At 53.1% G+C, this 13568-nt stretch overlaps 40 non-coding genes across 40 annotated transcripts; 20 read left to right on the top strand and 20 right to left on the bottom strand.

Annotated features, from left to right (window-relative positions):
- Positions 1-271: 271 nt before the first annotated feature.
- Positions 272-344, top strand: Trnar-acg (transfer RNA arginine (anticodon ACG)). Its single transcript has one exon. It is a non-coding gene; the product is annotated as a tRNA-Arg (tRNA).
- A 274-nt stretch (positions 345-618) lies between these two features.
- Positions 619-690, top strand: Trnam-cau (transfer RNA methionine (anticodon CAU)). The gene has a single exon. It is a non-coding gene; the product is annotated as a tRNA-Met (tRNA).
- Positions 691-923: 233 nt separating this feature from the next.
- Positions 924-995, bottom strand: Trnad-guc (transfer RNA aspartic acid (anticodon GUC)). Its single transcript has one exon. It is a non-coding gene; the product is annotated as a tRNA-Asp (tRNA).
- Positions 996-1107: 112 nt separating this feature from the next.
- Positions 1108-1199, bottom strand: Trnai-uau (transfer RNA isoleucine (anticodon UAU)). The gene is given in 2 exon segments: positions 1108-1143; positions 1162-1199. It is a non-coding gene; the product is annotated as a tRNA-Ile (tRNA).
- Positions 1200-1644: 445 nt separating this feature from the next.
- On the top strand, positions 1645-1717 carry Trnar-acg (transfer RNA arginine (anticodon ACG)). Its single transcript has one exon. It is a non-coding gene; the product is annotated as a tRNA-Arg (tRNA).
- Positions 1718-1991: 274 nt separating this feature from the next.
- On the top strand, positions 1992-2063 carry Trnam-cau (transfer RNA methionine (anticodon CAU)). The gene has a single exon. It is a non-coding gene; the product is annotated as a tRNA-Met (tRNA).
- A 233-nt stretch (positions 2064-2296) lies between these two features.
- Positions 2297-2368, bottom strand: Trnad-guc (transfer RNA aspartic acid (anticodon GUC)). Its single transcript has one exon. It is a non-coding gene; the product is annotated as a tRNA-Asp (tRNA).
- Positions 2369-2480: 112 nt separating this feature from the next.
- On the bottom strand, positions 2481-2572 carry Trnai-uau (transfer RNA isoleucine (anticodon UAU)). Its single transcript is given in 2 exon segments — positions 2481-2516; positions 2535-2572. It is a non-coding gene; the product is annotated as a tRNA-Ile (tRNA).
- A 445-nt stretch (positions 2573-3017) lies between these two features.
- On the top strand, positions 3018-3090 carry Trnar-acg (transfer RNA arginine (anticodon ACG)). The gene has a single exon. It is a non-coding gene; the product is annotated as a tRNA-Arg (tRNA).
- Positions 3091-3364: 274 nt separating this feature from the next.
- Positions 3365-3436, top strand: Trnam-cau (transfer RNA methionine (anticodon CAU)). The gene has a single exon. It is a non-coding gene; the product is annotated as a tRNA-Met (tRNA).
- A 233-nt stretch (positions 3437-3669) lies between these two features.
- Positions 3670-3741, bottom strand: Trnad-guc (transfer RNA aspartic acid (anticodon GUC)). Its single transcript has one exon. It is a non-coding gene; the product is annotated as a tRNA-Asp (tRNA).
- A 112-nt stretch (positions 3742-3853) lies between these two features.
- Trnai-uau (transfer RNA isoleucine (anticodon UAU)) lies at positions 3854-3945 on the bottom strand. The gene is given in 2 exon segments: positions 3854-3889; positions 3908-3945. It is a non-coding gene; the product is annotated as a tRNA-Ile (tRNA).
- Positions 3946-4390: 445 nt separating this feature from the next.
- On the top strand, positions 4391-4463 carry Trnar-acg (transfer RNA arginine (anticodon ACG)). Its single transcript has one exon. It is a non-coding gene; the product is annotated as a tRNA-Arg (tRNA).
- A 274-nt stretch (positions 4464-4737) lies between these two features.
- On the top strand, positions 4738-4809 carry Trnam-cau (transfer RNA methionine (anticodon CAU)). The gene has a single exon. It is a non-coding gene; the product is annotated as a tRNA-Met (tRNA).
- A 233-nt stretch (positions 4810-5042) lies between these two features.
- Positions 5043-5114, bottom strand: Trnad-guc (transfer RNA aspartic acid (anticodon GUC)). Its single transcript has one exon. It is a non-coding gene; the product is annotated as a tRNA-Asp (tRNA).
- A 112-nt stretch (positions 5115-5226) lies between these two features.
- On the bottom strand, positions 5227-5318 carry Trnai-uau (transfer RNA isoleucine (anticodon UAU)). The gene is given in 2 exon segments: positions 5227-5262; positions 5281-5318. It is a non-coding gene; the product is annotated as a tRNA-Ile (tRNA).
- A 445-nt stretch (positions 5319-5763) lies between these two features.
- On the top strand, positions 5764-5836 carry Trnar-acg (transfer RNA arginine (anticodon ACG)). Its single transcript has one exon. It is a non-coding gene; the product is annotated as a tRNA-Arg (tRNA).
- A 274-nt stretch (positions 5837-6110) lies between these two features.
- On the top strand, positions 6111-6182 carry Trnam-cau (transfer RNA methionine (anticodon CAU)). Its single transcript has one exon. It is a non-coding gene; the product is annotated as a tRNA-Met (tRNA).
- A 233-nt stretch (positions 6183-6415) lies between these two features.
- Trnad-guc (transfer RNA aspartic acid (anticodon GUC)) lies at positions 6416-6487 on the bottom strand. The gene has a single exon. It is a non-coding gene; the product is annotated as a tRNA-Asp (tRNA).
- A 112-nt stretch (positions 6488-6599) lies between these two features.
- Positions 6600-6691, bottom strand: Trnai-uau (transfer RNA isoleucine (anticodon UAU)). Its single transcript is given in 2 exon segments — positions 6600-6635; positions 6654-6691. It is a non-coding gene; the product is annotated as a tRNA-Ile (tRNA).
- Positions 6692-7136: 445 nt separating this feature from the next.
- On the top strand, positions 7137-7209 carry Trnar-acg (transfer RNA arginine (anticodon ACG)). Its single transcript has one exon. It is a non-coding gene; the product is annotated as a tRNA-Arg (tRNA).
- Positions 7210-7483: 274 nt separating this feature from the next.
- Trnam-cau (transfer RNA methionine (anticodon CAU)) lies at positions 7484-7555 on the top strand. Its single transcript has one exon. It is a non-coding gene; the product is annotated as a tRNA-Met (tRNA).
- Positions 7556-7788: 233 nt separating this feature from the next.
- Trnad-guc (transfer RNA aspartic acid (anticodon GUC)) lies at positions 7789-7860 on the bottom strand. The gene has a single exon. It is a non-coding gene; the product is annotated as a tRNA-Asp (tRNA).
- Positions 7861-7972: 112 nt separating this feature from the next.
- Positions 7973-8064, bottom strand: Trnai-uau (transfer RNA isoleucine (anticodon UAU)). Its single transcript is given in 2 exon segments — positions 7973-8008; positions 8027-8064. It is a non-coding gene; the product is annotated as a tRNA-Ile (tRNA).
- A 445-nt stretch (positions 8065-8509) lies between these two features.
- On the top strand, positions 8510-8582 carry Trnar-acg (transfer RNA arginine (anticodon ACG)). Its single transcript has one exon. It is a non-coding gene; the product is annotated as a tRNA-Arg (tRNA).
- Positions 8583-8856: 274 nt separating this feature from the next.
- Trnam-cau (transfer RNA methionine (anticodon CAU)) lies at positions 8857-8928 on the top strand. Its single transcript has one exon. It is a non-coding gene; the product is annotated as a tRNA-Met (tRNA).
- Positions 8929-9161: 233 nt separating this feature from the next.
- Positions 9162-9233, bottom strand: Trnad-guc (transfer RNA aspartic acid (anticodon GUC)). The gene has a single exon. It is a non-coding gene; the product is annotated as a tRNA-Asp (tRNA).
- Positions 9234-9345: 112 nt separating this feature from the next.
- On the bottom strand, positions 9346-9437 carry Trnai-uau (transfer RNA isoleucine (anticodon UAU)). Its single transcript is given in 2 exon segments — positions 9346-9381; positions 9400-9437. It is a non-coding gene; the product is annotated as a tRNA-Ile (tRNA).
- A 445-nt stretch (positions 9438-9882) lies between these two features.
- Trnar-acg (transfer RNA arginine (anticodon ACG)) lies at positions 9883-9955 on the top strand. Its single transcript has one exon. It is a non-coding gene; the product is annotated as a tRNA-Arg (tRNA).
- A 274-nt stretch (positions 9956-10229) lies between these two features.
- Positions 10230-10301, top strand: Trnam-cau (transfer RNA methionine (anticodon CAU)). Its single transcript has one exon. It is a non-coding gene; the product is annotated as a tRNA-Met (tRNA).
- Positions 10302-10534: 233 nt separating this feature from the next.
- On the bottom strand, positions 10535-10606 carry Trnad-guc (transfer RNA aspartic acid (anticodon GUC)). Its single transcript has one exon. It is a non-coding gene; the product is annotated as a tRNA-Asp (tRNA).
- Positions 10607-10718: 112 nt separating this feature from the next.
- Positions 10719-10810, bottom strand: Trnai-uau (transfer RNA isoleucine (anticodon UAU)). The gene is given in 2 exon segments: positions 10719-10754; positions 10773-10810. It is a non-coding gene; the product is annotated as a tRNA-Ile (tRNA).
- Positions 10811-11255: 445 nt separating this feature from the next.
- Positions 11256-11328, top strand: Trnar-acg (transfer RNA arginine (anticodon ACG)). Its single transcript has one exon. It is a non-coding gene; the product is annotated as a tRNA-Arg (tRNA).
- Positions 11329-11602: 274 nt separating this feature from the next.
- On the top strand, positions 11603-11674 carry Trnam-cau (transfer RNA methionine (anticodon CAU)). Its single transcript has one exon. It is a non-coding gene; the product is annotated as a tRNA-Met (tRNA).
- Positions 11675-11907: 233 nt separating this feature from the next.
- On the bottom strand, positions 11908-11979 carry Trnad-guc (transfer RNA aspartic acid (anticodon GUC)). Its single transcript has one exon. It is a non-coding gene; the product is annotated as a tRNA-Asp (tRNA).
- A 112-nt stretch (positions 11980-12091) lies between these two features.
- On the bottom strand, positions 12092-12183 carry Trnai-uau (transfer RNA isoleucine (anticodon UAU)). The gene is given in 2 exon segments: positions 12092-12127; positions 12146-12183. It is a non-coding gene; the product is annotated as a tRNA-Ile (tRNA).
- A 445-nt stretch (positions 12184-12628) lies between these two features.
- On the top strand, positions 12629-12701 carry Trnar-acg (transfer RNA arginine (anticodon ACG)). The gene has a single exon. It is a non-coding gene; the product is annotated as a tRNA-Arg (tRNA).
- A 274-nt stretch (positions 12702-12975) lies between these two features.
- Positions 12976-13047, top strand: Trnam-cau (transfer RNA methionine (anticodon CAU)). Its single transcript has one exon. It is a non-coding gene; the product is annotated as a tRNA-Met (tRNA).
- A 233-nt stretch (positions 13048-13280) lies between these two features.
- On the bottom strand, positions 13281-13352 carry Trnad-guc (transfer RNA aspartic acid (anticodon GUC)). The gene has a single exon. It is a non-coding gene; the product is annotated as a tRNA-Asp (tRNA).
- Positions 13353-13464: 112 nt separating this feature from the next.
- Trnai-uau (transfer RNA isoleucine (anticodon UAU)) lies at positions 13465-13556 on the bottom strand. Its single transcript is given in 2 exon segments — positions 13465-13500; positions 13519-13556. It is a non-coding gene; the product is annotated as a tRNA-Ile (tRNA).
- Positions 13557-13568: the final 12 nt, after the last annotated feature.

Genomic DNA, 13568 nt, shown 5'->3' with positions numbered 1-13568 from the left:
ATCACCGAAAAAATGCAAAAAAACGGGCGCCTTGCATTCCGCTACCTGTCCAACAGCGACGGCAGATGTGTGGCAAGCTCTAAGCTGTGCAGGCGCTGCGTGGCCGAGCAGCAGGAGGAGAGATGCCTTCCTTGGTGGCAGCTCCCTGCAGCGTGCGGAAGACCAGAGTGGCCGCGCCGCCGTTGTCAGTGGATGACATGCAATTGCCGAGCCACGGAGAACACGTTGCTTTGCGATGTGCACCCGCCTCGTAGCAGAAAACGCAAACAGTGGCCCTGTGGCGCAACGGATAACGCGTCTGACTACGGATCAGAAGATTCCAGGTTCGAATCCTGGCAGGGTCGGCATTTTGTTAGTTGCGGGCGCGTAGCTAGGCAGTGCATTCGAATGTCTCCACCTTCGTGGAGTGCAATGTTAATCCTGAGCATCTCGCAGCTGCATCTCGAGACGATCGCGGTAAATATCGCTTCGTGCAAGCGTCAGCGTAGCGTCAGTCGAGCAAAGTCGAGACAAGTCAAGCTGGGAGATGCTACACAGTTAATTAAACGGTAGGCGACGCAGACAACGCTTTTCCAAGTGTCCCATGTCACGCACCGAAGAGCGCGCTTCTCTCGGCACAGCAGAGTGGCGCAGTGGAAGCGTGCTGGGCCCATAACCCAGAAGTCCGTGGATCGAAACCACGCTCTGCTAAAATCATTCTTTTTCTTGGGTGCTTCGAGCTCGATCATTAATCTTGGGGTGCGCTGATTCAGCGTCGACAGCAAACCCTGTGAGTTGTGAAACGACGACGTCGTGTGCAGAATACGAGAAACACTTCCTAAGACGCAGACTTTCTTACGATTTTTTAGCAATTACATTCCTTGATCACAACGGTAATGCTTCTTCGGGCCACACGTGCAACCTTCGCGATATAAAAATCGCATCTCCCCGGCGGGGAATCGAACCCCGGTCTCCCGCGTGACAGGCGGGGATACTAACCACTATACTACCGAGGAACACGCAGTCGTTGACTACAGTGCACGCACATTTATGGTCTCTCAGGTACGTGATACATCTCAAATCTAGCGTCCCGATGCTTCCATAGTCAGCTGCTACGAAATAAAAGTATGCCCCATGTGAGGCTCGAACTCACAACCCCGGCATTGCTCACGGCTACTGCCTTATAAGTACCGTGCGCTAACCAATTGCGCCACTGGGGCTACAGCAGAGTGCTTACAGTTAGCGGTATTCACTTTGATGCCAACCTGTTGTGGCTACAGACCCGTCATACGACCGTCACCTGCGGCCATACTACGACTTTAGCACCTGTCTACGAATGCTTCACACGATTCTTGTTTTATATGCTACACTTACAAGCATGTCAACCGCTTGTCATCACCGAAAAAATGCAAAAAAACGGGCGCCTTGCATTCCGCTACCTGTCCAACAGCGACGGCAGATGTGTGGCAAGCTCTAAGCTGTGCAGGCGCTGCGTGGCCGAGCAGCAGGAGGAGAGATGCCTTCCTTGGTGGCAGCTCCCTGCAGCGTGCGGAAGACCAGAGTGGCCGCGCCGCCGTTGTCAGTGGATGACATGCAATTGCCGAGCCACGGAGAACACGTTGCTTTGCGATGTGCACCCGCCTCGTAGCAGAAAACGCAAACAGTGGCCCTGTGGCGCAACGGATAACGCGTCTGACTACGGATCAGAAGATTCCAGGTTCGAATCCTGGCAGGGTCGGCATTTTGTTAGTTGCGGGCGCGTAGCTAGGCAGTGCATTCGAATGTCTCCACCTTCGTGGAGTGCAATGTTAATCCTGAGCATCTCGCAGCTGCATCTCGAGACGATCGCGGTAAATATCGCTTCGTGCAAGCGTCAGCGTAGCGTCAGTCGAGCAAAGTCGAGACAAGTCAAGCTGGGAGATGCTACACAGTTAATTAAACGGTAGGCGACGCAGACAACGCTTTTCCAAGTGTCCCATGTCACGCACCGAAGAGCGCGCTTCTCTCGGCACAGCAGAGTGGCGCAGTGGAAGCGTGCTGGGCCCATAACCCAGAAGTCCGTGGATCGAAACCACGCTCTGCTAAAATCATTCTTTTTCTTGGGTGCTTCGAGCTCGATCATTAATCTTGGGGTGCGCTGATTCAGCGTCGACAGCAAACCCTGTGAGTTGTGAAACGACGACGTCGTGTGCAGAATACGAGAAACACTTCCTAAGACGCAGACTTTCTTACGATTTTTTAGCAATTACATTCCTTGATCACAACGGTAATGCTTCTTCGGGCCACACGTGCAACCTTCGCGATATAAAAATCGCATCTCCCCGGCGGGGAATCGAACCCCGGTCTCCCGCGTGACAGGCGGGGATACTAACCACTATACTACCGAGGAACACGCAGTCGTTGACTACAGTGCACGCACATTTATGGTCTCTCAGGTACGTGATACATCTCAAATCTAGCGTCCCGATGCTTCCATAGTCAGCTGCTACGAAATAAAAGTACGCCCCATGTGAGGCTCGAACTCACAACCCCGGCATTGCTCACGGCTACTGCCTTATAAGTACCGTGCGCTAACCAATTGCGCCACTGGGGCTACAGCAGAGTGCTTACAGTTAGCGGTATTCACTTTGATGCCAACCTGTTGTGGCTACAGACCCGTCATACGACCGTCACCTGCGGCCATACTACGACTTTAGCACCTGTCTACGAATGCTTCACACGATTCTTGTTTTATATGCTACACTTACAAGCATGTCAACCGCTTGTCATCACCGAAAAAATGCAAAAAAACGGGCGCCTTGCATTCCGCTACCTGTCCAACAGCGACGGCAGATGTGTGGCAAGCTCTAAGCTGTGCAGGCGCTGCGTGGCCGAGCAGCAGGAGGAGAGATGCCTTCCTTGGTGGCAGCTCCCTGCAGCGTGCGGAAGACCAGAGTGGCCGCGCCGCCGTTGTCAGTGGATGACATGCAATTGCCGAGCCACGGAGAACACGTTGCTTTGCGATGTGCACCCGCCTCGTAGCAGAAAACGCAAACAGTGGCCCTGTGGCGCAACGGATAACGCGTCTGACTACGGATCAGAAGATTCCAGGTTCGAATCCTGGCAGGGTCGGCATTTTGTTAGTTGCGGGCGCGTAGCTAGGCAGTGCATTCGAATGTCTCCACCTTCGTGGAGTGCAATGTTAATCCTGAGCATCTCGCAGCTGCATCTCGAGACGATCGCGGTAAATATCGCTTCGTGCAAGCGTCAGCGTAGCGTCAGTCGAGCAAAGTCGAGACAAGTCAAGCTGGGAGATGCTACACAGTTAATTAAACGGTAGGCGACGCAGACAACGCTTTTCCAAGTGTCCCATGTCACGCACCGAAGAGCGCGCTTCTCTCGGCACAGCAGAGTGGCGCAGTGGAAGCGTGCTGGGCCCATAACCCAGAAGTCCGTGGATCGAAACCACGCTCTGCTAAAATCGTTCTTTTTCTTGGGTGCTTCGAGCTCGATCATTAATCTTGGGGTGCGCTGATTCAGCGTCGACAGCAAACCCTGTGAGTTGTGAAACGACGACGTCGTGTGCAGAATACGAGAAACACTTCCTAAGACGCAGACTTTCTTACGATTTTTTAGCAATTACATTCCTTGATCACAACGGTAATGCTTCTTCGGGCCACACGTGCAACCTTCGCGATATAAAAATCGCATCTCCCCGGCGGGGAATCGAACCCCGGTCTCCCGCGTGACAGGCGGGGATACTAACCACTATACTACCGATGAACACGCAGTCGTTGACTACAGTGCACGCACATTTATGGTCTCTCAGGTACGTGATACATCTCAAATCTAGCGTCCCGATGCTTCCATAGTCAGCTGCTACGAAATAAAAGTACGCCCCATGTGAGGCTCGAACTCACAACCCCGGCATTGCTCACGGCTACTGCCTTATAAGTACCGTGCGCTAACCAATTGCGCCACTGGGGCTACAGCAGAGTGCTTACAGTTAGCGGTATTCACTTTGATGCCAACCTGTTGTGGCTACAGACCCGTCATACGACCGTCACCTGCGGCCATACTACGACTTTAGCACCTGTCTACGAATGCTTCACACGATTCTTGTTTTATATGCTACACTTACAAGCATGTCAACCGCTTGTCATCACCGAAAAAATGCAAAAAAACGGGCGCCTTGCATTCCGCTACCTGTCCAACAGCGACGGCAGATGTGTGGCAAGCTCTAAGCTGTGCAGGCGCTGCGTGGCCGAGCAGCAGGAGGAGAGATGCCTTCCTTGGTGGCAGCTCCCTGCAGCGTGCGGAAGACCAGAGTGGCCGCGCCGCCGTTGTCAGTGGATGACATGCAATTGCCGAGCCACGGAGAACACGTTGCTTTGCGATGTGCACCCGCCTCGTAGCAGAAAACGCAAACAGTGGCCCTGTGGCGCAACGGATAACGCGTCTGACTACGGATCAGAAGATTCCAGGTTCGAATCCTGGCAGGGTCGGCATTTTGTTAGTTGCGGGCGCGTAGCTAGGCAGTGCATTCGAATGTCTCCACCTTCGTGGAGTGCAATGTTAATCCTGAGCATCTCGCAGCTGCATCTCGAGACGATCGCGGTAAATATCGCTTCGTGCAAGCGTCAGCGTAGCGTCAGTCGAGCAAAGTCGAGACAAGTCAAGCTGGGAGATGCTACACAGTTAATTAAACGGTAGGCGACGCAGACAACGCTTTTCCAAGTGTCCCATGTCACGCACCGAAGAGCGCGCTTCTCTCGGCACAGCAGAGTGGCGCAGTGGAAGCGTGCTGGGCCCATAACCCAGAAGTCCGTGGATCGAAACCACGCTCTGCTAAAATCGTTCTTTTTCTTGGGTGCTTCGAGCTCGATCATTAATCTTGGGGTGCGCTGATTCAGCGTCGACAGCAAACCCTGTGAGTTGTGAAACGACGACGTCGTGTGCAGAATACGAGAAACACTTCCTAAGACGCAGACTTTCTTACGATTTTTTAGCAATTACATTCCTTGATCACAACGGTAATGCTTCTTCGGGCCACACGTGCAACCTTCGCGATATAAAAATCGCATCTCCCCGGCGGGGAATCGAACCCCGGTCTCCCGCGTGACAGGCGGGGATACTAACCACTATACTACCGAGGAACACGCAGTCGTTGACTACAGTGCACGCACATTTATGGTCTCTCAGGTACGTGATACATCTCAAATCTAGCGTCCCGATGCTTCCATAGTCAGCTGCTACGAAATAAAAGTACGCCCCATGTGAGGCTCGAACTCACAACCCCGGCATTGCTCACGGCTACTGCCTTATAAGTACCGTGCGCTAACCAATTGCGCCACTGGGGCTACAGCAGAGTGCTTACAGTTAGCGGTATTCACTTTGATGCCAACCTGTTGTGGCTACAGACCCGTCATACGACCGTCACCTGCGGCCATACTACGACTTTAGCACCTGTCTACGAATGCTTCACACGATTCTTGTTTTATATGCTACACTTACAAGCATGTCAACCGCTTGTCATCACCGAAAAAATGCAAAAAAACGGGCGCCTTGCATTCCGCTACCTGTCCAACAGCGACGGCAGATGTGTGGCAAGCTCTAAGCTGTGCAGGCGCTGCGTGGCCGAGCAGCAGGAGGAGAGATGCCTTCCTTGGTGGCAGCTCCCTGCAGCGTGCGGAAGACCAGAGTGGCCGCGCCGCCGTTGTCAGTGGATGACATGCAATTGCCGAGCCACGGAGAACACGTTGCTTTGCGATGTGCACCCGCCTCGTAGCAGAAAACGCAAACAGTGGCCCTGTGGCGCAACGGATAACGCGTCTGACTACGGATCAGAAGATTCCAGGTTCGAATCCTGGCAGGGTCGGCATTTTGTTAGTTGCGGGCGCGTAGCTAGGCAGTGCATTCGAATGTCTCCACCTTCGTGGAGTGCAATGTTAATCCTGAGCATCTCGCAGCTGCATCTCGAGACGATCGCGGTAAATATCGCTTCGTGCAAGCGTCAGCGTAGCGTCAGTCGAGCAAAGTCGAGACAAGTCAAGCTGGGAGATGCTACACAGTTAATTAAACGGTAGGCGACGCAGACAACGCTTTTCCAAGTGTCCCATGTCACGCACCGAAGAGCGCGCTTCTCTCGGCACAGCAGAGTGGCGCAGTGGAAGCGTGCTGGGCCCATAACCCAGAAGTCCGTGGATCGAAACCACGCTCTGCTAAAATCATTCTTTTTCTTGGGTGCTTCGAGCTCGATCATTAATCTTGGGGTGCGCTGATTCAGCGTCGACAGCAAACCCTGTGAGTTGTGAAACGACGACGTCGTGTGCAGAATACGAGAAACACTTCCTAAGACGCAGACTTTCTTACGATTTTTTAGCAATTACATTCCTTGATCACAACGGTAATGCTTCTTCGGGCCACACGTGCAACCTTCGCGATATAAAAATCGCATCTCCCCGGCGGGGAATCGAACCCCGGTCTCCCGCGTGACAGGCGGGGATACTAACCACTATACTACCGATGAACACGCAGTCGTTGACTACAGTGCACGCACATTTATGGTCTCTCAGGTACGTGATACATCTCAAATCTAGCGTCCCGATGCTTCCATAGTCAGCTGCTACGAAATAAAAGTACGCCCCATGTGAGGCTCGAACTCACAACCCCGGCATTGCTCACGGCTACTGCCTTATAAGTACCGTGCGCTAACCAATTGCGCCACTGGGGCTACAGCAGAGTGCTTACAGTTAGCGGTATTCACTTTGATGCCAACCTGTTGTGGCTACAGACCCGTCATACGACCGTCACCTGCGGCCATACTACGACTTTAGCACCTGTCTACGAATGCTTCACACGATTCTTGTTTTATATGCTACACTTACAAGCATGTCAACCGCTTGTCATCACCGAAAAAATGCAAAAAAACGGGCGCCTTGCATTCCGCTACCTGTCCAACAGCGACGGCAGATGTGTGGCAAGCTCTAAGCTGTGCAGGCGCTGCGTGGCCGAGCAGCAGGAGGAGAGATGCCTTCCTTGGTGGCAGCTCCCTGCAGCGTGCGGAAGACCAGAGTGGCCGCGCCGCCGTTGTCAGTGGATGACATGCAATTGCCGAGCCACGGAGAACACGTTGCTTTGCGATGTGCACCCGCCTCGTAGCAGAAAACGCAAACAGTGGCCCTGTGGCGCAACGGATAACGCGTCTGACTACGGATCAGAAGATTCCAGGTTCGAATCCTGGCAGGGTCGGCATTTTGTTAGTTGCGGGCGCGTAGCTAGGCAGTGCATTCGAATGTCTCCACCTTCGTGGAGTGCAATGTTAATCCTGAGCATCTCGCAGCTGCATCTCGAGACGATCGCGGTAAATATCGCTTCGTGCAAGCGTCAGCGTAGCGTCAGTCGAGCAAAGTCGAGACAAGTCAAGCTGGGAGATGCTACACAGTTAATTAAACGGTAGGCGACGCAGACAACGCTTTTCCAAGTGTCCCATGTCACGCACCGAAGAGCGCGCTTCTCTCGGCACAGCAGAGTGGCGCAGTGGAAGCGTGCTGGGCCCATAACCCAGAAGTCCGTGGATCGAAACCACGCTCTGCTAAAATCATTCTTTTTCTTGGGTGCTTCGAGCTCGATCATTAATCTTGGGGTGCGCTGATTCAGCGTCGACAGCAAACCCTGTGAGTTGTGAAACGACGACGTCGTGTGCAGAATACGAGAAACACTTCCTAAGACGCAGACTTTCTTACGATTTTTTAGCAATTACATTCCTTGATCACAACGGTAATGCTTCTTCGGGCCACACGTGCAACCTTCGCGATATAAAAATCGCATCTCCCCGGCGGGGAATCGAACCCCGGTCTCCCGCGTGACAGGCGGGGATACTAACCACTATACTACCGAGGAACACGCAGTCGTAGACTACAGTGCACGCACATTTATGGTCTCTCAGGTACGTGATACATCTCAAATCTAGCGTCCCGATGCTTCCATAGTCAGCTGCTACGAAATAAAAGTATGCCCCATGTGAGGCTCGAACTCACAACCCCGGCATTGCTCACGGCTACTGCCTTATAAGTACCGTGCGCTAACCAATTGCGCCACTGGGGCTACAGCAGAGTGCTTACAGTTAGCGGTATTCACTTTGATGCCAACCTGTTGTGGCTACAGACCCGTCATACGACCGTCACCTGCGGCCATACTACGACTTTAGCACCTGTCTACGAATGCTTCACACGATTCTTGTTTTATATGCTACACTTACAAGCATGTCAACCGCTTGTCATCACCGAAAAAATGCAAAAAAACGGGCGCCTTGCATTCCGCTACCTGTCCAACAGCGACGGCAGATGTGTGGCAAGCTCTAAGCTGTGCAGGCGCTGCGTGGCCGAGCAGCAGGAGGAGAGATGCCTTCCTTGGTGGCAGCTCCCTGCAGCGTGCGGAAGACCAGAGTGGCCGCGCCGCCGTTGTCAGTGGATGACATGCAATTGCCGAGCCACGGAGAACACGTTGCTTTGCGATGTGCACCCGCCTCGTAGCAGAAAACGCAAACAGTGGCCCTGTGGCGCAACGGATAACGCGTCTGACTACGGATCAGAAGATTCCAGGTTCGAATCCTGGCAGGGTCGGCATTTTGTTAGTTGCGGGCGCGTAGCTAGGCAGTGCATTCGAATGTCTCCACCTTCGTGGAGTGCAATGTTAATCCTGAGCATCTCGCAGCTGCATCTCGAGACGATCGCGGTAAATATCGCTTCGTGCAAGCGTCAGCGTAGCGTCAGTCGAGCAAAGTCGAGACAAGTCAAGCTGGGAGATGCTACACAGTTAATTAAACGGTAGGCGACGCAGACAACGCTTTTCCAAGTGTCCCATGTCACGCACCGAAGAGCGCGCTTCTCTCGGCACAGCAGAGTGGCGCAGTGGAAGCGTGCTGGGCCCATAACCCAGAAGTCCGTGGATCGAAACCACGCTCTGCTAAAATCATTCTTTTTCTTGGGTGCTTCGAGCTCGATCATTAATCTTGGGGTGCGCTGATTCAGCGTCGACAGCAAACCCTGTGAGTTGTGAAACGACGACGTCGTGTGCAGAATACGAGAAACACTTCCTAAGACGCAGACTTTCTTACGATTTTTTAGCAATTACATTCCTTGATCACAACGGTAATGCTTCTTCGGGCCACACGTGCAACCTTCGCGATATAAAAATCGCATCTCCCCGGCGGGGAATCGAACCCCGGTCTCCCGCGTGACAGGCGGGGATACTAACCACTATACTACCGAGGAACACGCAGTCGTTGACTACAGTGCACGCACATTTATGGTCTCTCAGGTACGTGATACATCTCAAATCTAGCGTCCCGATGCTTCCATAGTCAGCTGCTACGAAATAAAAGTACGCCCCATGTGAGGCTCGAACTCACAACCCCGGCATTGCTCACGGCTACTGCCTTATAAGTACCGTGCGCTAACCAATTGCGCCACTGGGGCTACAGCAGAGTGCTTACAGTTAGCGGTATTCACTTTGATGCCAACCTGTTGTGGCTACAGACCCGTCATACGACCGTCACCTGCGGCCATACTACGACTTTAGCACCTGTCTACGAATGCTTCACACGATTCTTGTTTTATATGCTACACTTACAAGCATGTCAACCGCTTGTCATCACCGAAAAAATGCAAAAAAACGGGCGCCTTGCATTCCGCTACCTGTCCAACAGCGACGGCAGATGTGTGGCAAGCTCTAAGCTGTGCAGGCGCTGCGTGGCCGAGCAGCAGGAGGAGAGATGCCTTCCTTGGTGGCAGCTCCCTGCAGCGTGCGGAAGACCAGAGTGGCCGCGCCGCCGTTGTCAGTGGATGACATGCAATTGCCGAGCCACGGAGAACACGTTGCTTTGCGATGTGCACCCGCCTCGTAGCAGAAAACGCAAACAGTGGCCCTGTGGCGCAACGGATAACGCGTCTGACTACGGATCAGAAGATTCCAGGTTCGAATCCTGGCAGGGTCGGCATTTTGTTAGTTGCGGGCGCGTAGCTAGGCAGTGCATTCGAATGTCTCCACCTTCGTGGAGTGCAATGTTAATCCTGAGCATCTCGCAGCTGCATGTCGAGACGATCGCGGTAAATATCGCTTCGTGCAAGCGTCAGCGTAGCGTCAGTCGAGCAAAGTCGAGACAAGTCAAGCTGGGAGATGCTACACAGTTAATTAAACGGTAGGCGACGCAGACAACGCTTTTCCAAGTGTCCCATGTCACGCACCGAAGAGCGCGCTTCTCTCGGCACAGCAGAGTGGCGCAGTGGAAGCGTGCTGGGCCCATAACCCAGAAGTCCGTGGATCGAAACCACGCTCTGCTAAAATCATTCTTTTTCTTGGGTGCTTCGAGCTCGATCATTAATCTTGGGGTGCGCTGATTCAGCGTCGACAGCAAACCCTGTGAGTTGTGAAACGACGACGTCGTGTGCAGAATACGAGAAACACTTCCTAAGACGCAGACTTTCTTACGATTTTTTAGCAATTACATTCCTTGATCACAACGGTAATGCTTCTTCGGGCCACACGTGCAACCTTCGCGATATAAAAATCGCATCTCCCCGGCGGGGAATCGAACCCCGGTCTCCCGCGTGACAGGCGGGGATACTAACCACTATACTACCGATGAACACGCAGTCGTTGACTACAGTGCACGCACATTTATGGTCTCTCAGGTACGTGATACATCTCAAATCTAGCGTCCCGATGCTTCCATAGTCAGCTGCTACGAAATAAAAGTACGCCCCATGTGAGGCTCGAACTCACAACCCCGGCATTGCTCACGGCTACTGCCTTATAAGTACCGTGCGCTAACCAATTGCGCCACTGGGGCTACAGCAGAGTGCTTACAGTTAGCGGTATTCACTTTGATGCCAACCTGTTGTGGCTACAGACCCGTCATACGACCGTCACCTGCGGCCATACTACGACTTTAGCACCTGTCTACGAATGCTTCACACGATTCTTGTTTTATATGCTACACTTACAAGCATGTCAACCGCTTGTCATCACCGAAAAAATGCAAAAAAACGGGCGCCTTGCATTCCGCTACCTGTCCAACAGCGACGGCAGATGTGTGGCAAGCTCTAAGCTGTGCAGGCGCTGCGTGGCCGAGCAGCAGGAGGAGAGATGCCTTCCTTGGTGGCAGCTCCCTGCAGCGTGCGGAAGACCAGAGTGGCCGCGCCGCCGTTGTCAGTGGATGACATGCAATTGCCGAGCCACGGAGAACACGTTGCTTTGCGATGTGCACCCGCCTCGTAGCAGAAAACGCAAACAGTGGCCCTGTGGCGCAACGGATAACGCGTCTGACTACGGATCAGAAGATTCCAGGTTCGAATCCTGGCAGGGTCGGCATTTTGTTAGTTGCGGGCGCGTAGCTAGGCAGTGCATTCGAATGTCTCCACCTTCGTGGAGTGCAATGTTAATCCTGAGCATCTCGCAGCTGCATCTCGAGACGATCGCGGTAAATATCGCTTCGTGCAAGCGTCAGCGTAGCGTCAGTCGAGCAAAGTCGAGACAAGTCAAGCTGGGAGATGCTACACAGTTAATTAAACGGTAGGCGACGCAGACAACGCTTTTCCAAGTGTCCCATGTCACGCACCGAAGAGCGCGCTTCTCTCGGCACAGCAGAGTGGCGCAGTGGAAGCGTGCTGGGCCCATAACCCAGAAGTCCGTGGATCGAAACCACGCTCTGCTAAAATCATTCTTTTTCTTGGGTGCTTCGAGCTCGATCATTAATCTTGGGGTGCGCTGATTCAGCGTCGACAGCAAACCCTGTGAGTTGTGAAACGACGACGTCGTGTGCAGAATACGAGAAACACTTCCTAAGACGCAGACTTTCTTACGATTTTTTAGCAATTACATTCCTTGATCACAACGGTAATGCTTCTTCGGGCCACACGTGCAACCTTCGCGATACAAAAATCGCATCTCCCCGGCGGGGAATCGAACCCCGGTCTCCCGCGTGACAGGCGGGGATACTAACCACTATACTACCGAGGAACACGCAGTCGTAGACTACAGTGCACGCACATTTATGGTCTCTCAGGTACGTGATACATCTCAAATCTAGCGTCCCGATGCTTCCATAGTCAGCTGCTACGAAATAAAAGTATGCCCCATGTGAGGCTCGAACTCACAACCCCGGCATTGCTCACGGCTACTGCCTTATAAGTACCGTGCGCTAACCAATTGCGCCACTGGGGCTACAGCAGAGTGCTTACAGTTAGCGGTATTCACTTTGATGCCAACCTGTTGTGGCTACAGACCCGTCATACGACCGTCACCTGCGGCCATACTACGACTTTAGCACCTGTCTACGAATGCTTCACACGATTCTTGTTTTATATGCTACACTTACAAGCATGTCAACCGCTTGTCATCACCGAAAAAATGCAAAAAAACGGGCGCCTTGCATTCCGCTACCTGTCCAACAGCGACGGCAGATGTGTGGCAAGCTCTAAGCTGTGCAGGCGCTGCGTGGCCGAGCAGCAGGAGGAGAGATGCCTTCCTTGGTGGCAGCTCCCTGCAGCGTGCGGAAGACCAGAGTGGCCGCGCCGCCGTTGTCAGTGGATGACATGCAATTGCCGAGCCACGGAGAACACGTTGCTTTGCGATGTGCACCCGCCTCGTAGCAGAAAACGCAAACAGTGGCCCTGTGGCGCAACGGATAACGCGTCTGACTACGGATCAGAAGATTCCAGGTTCGAATCCTGGCAGGGTCGGCATTTTGTTAGTTGCGGGCGCGTAGCTAGGCAGTGCATTCGAATGTCTCCACCTTCGTGGAGTGCAATGTTAATCCTGAGCATCTCGCAGCTGCATCTCGAGACGATCGCGGTAAATATCGCTTCGTGCAAGCGTCAGCGTAGCGTCAGTCGAGCAAAGTCGAGACAAGTCAAGCTGGGAGATGCTACACAGTTAATTAAACGGTAGGCGACGCAGACAACGCTTTTCCAAGTGTCCCATGTCACGCACCGAAGAGCGCGCTTCTCTCGGCACAGCAGAGTGGCGCAGTGGAAGCGTGCTGGGCCCATAACCCAGAAGTCCGTGGATCGAAACCACGCTCTGCTAAAATCATTCTTTTTCTTGGGTGCTTCGAGCTCGATCATTAATCTTGGGGTGCGCTGATTCAGCGTCGACAGCAAACCCTGTGAGTTGTGAAACGACGACGTCGTGTGCAGAATACGAGAAACACTTCCTAAGACGCAGACTTTCTTACGATTTTTTAGCAATTACATTCCTTGATCACAACGGTAATGCTTCTTCGGGCCACACGTGCAACCTTCGCGATATAAAAATCGCATCTCCCCGGCGGGGAATCGAACCCCGGTCTCCCGCGTGACAGGCGGGGATACTAACCACTATACTACCGATGAACACGCAGTCGTTGACTACAGTGCACGCACATTTATGGTCTCTCAGGTACGTGATACATCTCAAATCTAGCGTCCCGATGCTTCCATAGTCAGCTGCTACGAAATAAAAGTACGCCCCATGTGAGGCTCGAACTCACAACCCCGGCATTGCTCACGGCTACTGCCTTATAAGTACCGTGCGCTAACCAATTGCGCCACTGGGGCTACAGCAGAGTG

The sequence above is a fragment of the Schistocerca serialis genome, chromosome 9, assembly GCF_023864345.2.
Source record: "Schistocerca serialis cubense isolate TAMUIC-IGC-003099 chromosome 9, iqSchSeri2.2, whole genome shotgun sequence".
NCBI lineage: Eukaryota > Metazoa > Arthropoda > Insecta > Orthoptera > Acrididae > Schistocerca > Schistocerca serialis.
The sequence above is the reverse complement of the archived record's forward strand: the minus strand, read 5'-3'. Positions and strand labels throughout refer to the sequence as shown.